The following is a 6,595-nucleotide window of genomic DNA, read 5'->3' on the forward strand; positions in this document are numbered from 1 at the left end:
TTAGAGCAGCCTGCCAGTAACTAAAAGGGGGCTACAAGAAAGATGGGGACAGAATTTTTAGCAAGGCCTATAGCGATAGGACAGGTGTAATGGTTTTAAACTAAAGGAAGGTATGTTCAGACTAGATATAAGAAAGAAATTTTTCACAATGAGGGTGGTTAAATACTGGCACAGGTTGCCCAGAGAGGTGGTAGATGCCCCATTGCTGGCAACATCCAAGGCCAGGCTGGATGGGGTTCTGAGGAACCAGATCGAGTTGAAGATGTCCCTGCTCCTTGCAGGGAAGTTGGAACTAGATGACCCTTAAATGTCCTTTCCAACCCAAACATTCTATGATTCTGTGATTTCCCGTGGGATTTTTACTGAAGTCTGACATTTCAAGCCAGCAAGAACCCTGGTGTGAATGACTTATTTGCAATAAAATAATTATCTTAGAGAATTATTTATTTTTAATTGTCATATCTTTCATGTTATCTATTCTGTGGCAGAGTTCAAAATCGTTTAACTGAAATTTGTTATAGAGCACTAATAAAGTGTAAAATGATTGGATGTACAGAAATTGCAACCATAGATCATTGCTGAATTATAATATATGCAATTTTGTACAGTAGCTAACTAGGTGATGGCATTCCTCTGCAGAAGGGATTAAGGAACTAGTTGTAGTTTTAAGTGCACAAATGGTAATTGATATAGGACATAATTTTCAACAGCTGTTGCTAATTAAAATGTTTCATAAAGGCTTCCTGATGGTATGGGAATCTTGCTGAGCTAAAAATTTATGCATTTAAAAAGGAATTACAAAATGAACATAAATTTATACTAGGAGAAATGTGTGTACATAGCTGGTTAAAATAGCCTTTCTTTAAATTATTTTCTTGTTTCAAATATCTGAAATATTTCTGTTTGAACATCCAAACTGCTGTGTATATGTGTATGCTTGAAAAATCTTACATGAATATCTAGATGCCTAAGTTTCTTTTGTTTTTAATAAATGCCTGTGTACATTTCTGTAAAGGAGGAAGCTTTGTCATAAAGCAACGTTAAATCGATACAGAAACAGATGGCAGAGAGAAATTTAAGTTAGTTATTTTGAAAGAATTATTTTGTTTTCACAAGTTCTATGGTGTTCTTTCCAAGTTTTTCTGCAGTACTGGGACTACTCTGATTATCTGTTTTGAGGGGTTTTATTCTTATTATAATTAAAGTACCGGTCCTGCCTTGCTGTGATACTTTTTAGCTAGACATTGCCCTGATTTTTGTGAGATGCAGAAGGGAAGAAGGACCAAGTTTCTGACACATCATGTATGGAATTTCTGTCTCCTACGTGATATGGACATTACCTGTGCCTCCATTAATACTGGATTTTAGAGATAGGTGAAGGGGAAGAGGAATGCAGTTAGTTAGTAGACTGTCTTGAATCCCTAAGGCTTTGGAGTAATTCCAGCTTCATTGGGTGGTGGGAGAGTAGAAACTTCTCCATTGCCGCCCTCAGGAAACTCAGAAGCGTGTAATCTACTTAGGCAGGAGGCATTCTGAATGTAAGATTTGGCCTTTATTGCTTTTTGAATGACTTTACAGAGGGTGACAGAAAGTTGAGAAAAAAGGTGGATGAAATGTGCGTAGTCTGAATAAATGTAGTATGAACTTCTAATATGATCCATTTGTGCCTGAAAGGTTGAAATACTTCTGACCTTAACCTTTCATATGGCCTGTATATTCTTTATAGCTTTAATGTTTAAACTCAGTCAAAAATCTGTTTGGATCAAATTAAGTTAGAGTTTCTTCCAAGCAAGGGCTGCACCACGTGGCATCAATAGCTTTACATTTTTGCAAGTTTCACAGGTAAAAATCCCACAGACCCAAAATATGTTTTGATCTTTTCTTTCAGAATGATCATCCACTGTCTCATATGTACTTTTATTTTTTTATATATCTATATGGTAACATGCTGAGATTTTGAAAAATAAATAATAAAAGCAATATTATATTAACATTTCTAAATGGAATGTGGAGACTGATAAACTTACTAGCCCTTATATACCCTGACATGTAAATGTCACTGGTATCAGAAGCTCTCAAATGGCATGTGGCATGTGTCCTATGCTACCGACGCAAGTTGTTTGTATCAAGTAGGTATCCCTGCAATATTGGCTTCTCCTTATTTCCAGCAAGTAAATATAATTAAAAGCCATCAGACTACTTTGATAGGTGGTTATGGCTAAGATCTGAGACACAGAGATAACAACGTTATTAGTGAGTACTTAAACAAGGCATGTGTTCTCTGGGCCCTTGCATATGGAAGAAACATTCCTGGGTGCAGAACAAAGAGAAGACCATAGCACAAATACACACTTGCCAAAACCCAAGTGGGCAGATTTACATGCCCCAGCAGCATGCTCAAAGACCATCCCCTTGAAAACACTGGATTATTAAATGCTTTTGTGTCAGATGTCTCTTGTTTTCCCAGGATGTTTTATGCCATTGTGTCACACCGTTTTCAAAAGAGAGCAAGTGGCTCAGCAACTGAGTGTGCTGGGCTGGGAGATGGATCCCCACTGTGCAGTGTGACAGGTAGGAGATGAGACGAACATTTTGGTGAGGAGCTGGGAGTGTACAGCTTGAGAAAGAAGGGAAAGCCTGCTGAGAGGTGCAGGGAGCACAGCCCTGCCTGGGTCTGCCTGAAAGTTTCATGTTCCTTAGTGGACTCCACGAGAGCACTGGAAGATGGCAGACACCGAAGCTCTAGGCAAGGACTTTGTTCCAAGGATGCAGTAGGCAGGAGGGTTGTCTCTTAAAGCCTTTTTTTCCCCCCTGTTCTGTTACTTCACCACTTTTGGTTTCTCCATTGAAGAAGTGAATTGTTCTGGGTGGTATTTTGACATAAGGTAGGCATTTGTTTCTTAGAAGTTTGGAAGGACTTTGATCTTTGTCTGGGGAGGTCATGGCAACAGCATACCTACCTGAGAGCTCTGGTCAGCTGAGGACCCCATCACGGCAGCCGATCAGTCATAAACCACAGTTGTCATCTGTTTTGCTGCAGATTAGACTGTACGTTCGAATGCACCGTTGAGAAGGTTTATGCTGTCAATAGGAGGCTATGTATAAATTATTGATCTTTTGCTTTTTTTGCATTGCAAATGAGACTTGTGTCATGTGGCTTTCTGGGTCTTCTATGTGCTGAAATGTACTTATTACATAAGCAACAAAAAGAAAAAAATGGATAAAGAGAAGAAAAGATCTCAAAAGTACAACGTTTGAGTCATTTTCTACACTAAAATGCACTAAATTAGTTCTGTCACCTGCTAGCATAGTACTAGAAACAATCCTTCTGACATAAAGAATAATTAATTACAGATTATGTGCCACTTGCAGATGCAATGATGAAAGAAAAAAAGGTGATATTATTACACTAAGAAGTACAAGAATATTCCAACGTACAAACATTTCTATTGTCTAACGGATAAAACTTTATGACATCTGATTAACAGTAATTTAATTTATAAATAATAAATAAAAGCTCTTCCATTTCTGAAAATTAAGATTACAAAAAGTGATTTCCCCAATAAATTGGTGAAAAAATGACTAAGCTATTTCGCACAAATGGCTTTCCACCATGAACTCTTTGATGGCAAATTTATAAATTATTAAGAGTTGTGTCCACTTTCAAGCAAAGGATTAATGTATTGCTTTGTGTGCCGTTTATTTTCACCTGCAGATTTTTTATTCTATATAAATTATTTCAATGACTGGGATTTGACAACTAATAAAATTTTTGATCATAATCTTGAGTTTTGAATCCCTTTCCTAACACAAAACTTTCATTTGGTTGCTCATACTGACTTAAAATTGGTTCAGTTGTTCATGTTGAATTAAAATTAGTAAGGCTTTAAACTAGCAAGTGTTTCACAAAAATGCCCTGACTGTGAAATTTCTGGCAACTACCTAGGTATTTTTTAGTTACCTCAGTTTGATTTTTCCTTGGAGGAGGGTACTTCAGGAAATATGGTAGTGTTGAGAAAGAAATTCCGTTTTATTTTTCTGTGAAAGTCTACAAAGAGTAGAGAAGAGTTTTAGCTATCTTTTTTTCCTCAACAGAGACAAAATATTCTTTTAGTGTCAACAGTATTTCAGAAACACTATATTAAACTGCTAACAATATGATATGTAGGTGATCTAGTCCCAATAGAATGTTTGCTGAAATTAGTACGGAAAAATGAGCATCTTGTAGACATGACGGTGAAATTCTAAAAAGTAGGGTGATCCTTTTGTTTGATTGACATGACTGGTTGTAGAACTATATATTGTATATTTAGGAAGAATGTTAAAATTTTCAGGAAGGCAAAGAATTATATGTTTGATATGTATGTTTTTGTGCTGGACATCCTTTAAAGTTAGTGAATATCAGAAGTGCTCCTTCCAGCATTTAAGCTCTCTCATATGTTGACTTCATGCAACATAAGTACATAGTCTATATGTTGCTGGAATGTATTACCTTTCTTCCCCTAGGCCTGCATAATAAATTAATGAAGTGTATATCGGACATGCAACAATCAGCTTGTGCTGACACAATTAAGACTGTGTGAGGTCTGTAACTTGATTAGAGTGTTTTTCTGGGTCATCACGAAGAGGGAAAAAAGAGTAGAAGGCATGAAACTAGCAATCCAAACAAACAAACAAACAAGATTGGAAATGTACTTTTGACCATTCTTAAGCTTAAATTCCCATCTGTTCCTGAGCAACAAGTGACTTTGCAAAAGAAGATAGACTTGCATGTTGTTGTTATCATCAAGGCTTTAAAATCATAGATGGGCAAGTAGAACATCTCAGTGATCAATTCAAGGAAACATAATTCAAGCCAGAACTGAGAACTTTAAAGCCTGCTTACAGCAATAGCAATAAAGTTTTGAAGAAAATTAAGAAGTTGCCTAGCTAGTTTTGAAGACGTTGCTACTGAAACTGTTTTTCAGGAGAGCCAAACATTTGAACTGAAAAAAAAAACTTCAGCTATTACAGACTCATTAATTGATAGGTTATTAAAAAATGATAGTTCTTTTGTGTCCTTGACAAAACTGCAGGATGTGAAGGCCAAGGAACCAGTAAATATGAGAAGTTTGCCTCTTCATTAAAATGACTGTGTAAAAGCAGATCTTGTTGCTGAATATTGTCGTTTTTAGTATTACATCTCAGAAAAAAAAAGAATCACTGTCAATGACCAACATTTATTTGAGATGAGGAGTTACAAACTGCTTTACATCTTCCTTAGTATTGAAATGACTTAATAGATTTCCTTATAAATTATAGTAATATATTGAACAGCAAATGAAATAGCATCTAAACCAAGCTATGAAGTCGTATTGTGTAGGTCCCACATTTAAGTATCTTTATTAAATCTACTGCTGTCTGAACCATTCTTGTTATGTTTCTCCCAGACAACAAACCAGAATCTGACTGGATTACTCTCACTTGTATTTACCTACCTGAAAATGAGTTACTTAGTTGAAGGTGGCCACATAGGTCTCTTGTAGTTACAGAAAGAGTGAAATAGCTTCATTTAAAGATTCATCCCAATGATCATAGATGGTTTAGGCTGTGGTGACTTTCTCCTTGGAAGTCCACTCTCCTCTCATGACAAAGAAGAACTTTGATGGTGAATTTATACTGAAATCTTAACTTTCACGTGCCTAAGTGAGATAAATTCCACTTCGTATATGCAGAATCTGCTTTTCACTTTCTATGAGGAAAGCATAGTTTAACAAAAGATGTTTCCTAGAATTAGCATCTTCTTGCATCCTGAAAGCAAGTCTTTCATAATTGTTACGCTCTGACTGTCATGCCAAAGCTTCATTTTTGTTCAGTGCTGCCTGAATTAACTGTGATTAAAAGAATTATACAATAAATTTTACTTGAAAGATCCATGGATATGCCACATCAGTTTACCATTTTTTAGTGGAAGATAATAAAGAACACTTCTGATTTTTTAGAAGGTATTAGAATTCCATGGCACTGTAAGATTATAAATGACTTGCTAATTCTTTTTCATTAAAAGGAAAGATGAAAAATTTAGTGAGACTACTGAATAAAAATGAAGGTAATGTATGTTGTGAAAAACAAAGGGAAAAAATAGTGAAAGAATTTGCACTTTACAGTCCTGTTTTGGTCTAACGATTAGAGTGATATTCAGAATTTTTTTTTCTTCTCTCCTTTTCTGTAAAAGGTGACAATATAATTACAAGGTGTATGTTACATATGCTATACATACATATATATTTATAAGTATATATTTTCATGTATAAGCTACTTGAGTTCTTTGTGTACTTTTTATGTGCAGTATTACTACTAGTTATGGACTTCAGTATGTTAAATACACTGTAGACAAAGTGAAGAATCCTTCCCAAAAAAACTCAACTTAAAGTCTGGGTAGACAGGTGCATCATAACTGAAAAAATAGCAGGGGGTGATAAACAGCTAAAAATGGTTGAAAACAGTAATTTTAAAATGCTATTTTATATCCATATTGTTTGCAGAGATCCTGTAGAGATTGCTTTACGATAAGCAGTGTATTTTCATCAGAAGCTTGCTTAACTCCTGCTGCACT

Source organism: Cariama cristata, unplaced genomic scaffold (genome assembly GCF_000690535.1).
Source record: "Cariama cristata isolate BGI_N322 unplaced genomic scaffold, ASM69053v1 scaffold22393, whole genome shotgun sequence".
NCBI classification, from domain to species: Eukaryota; Metazoa; Chordata; class Aves; order Cariamiformes; family Cariamidae; genus Cariama; species Cariama cristata.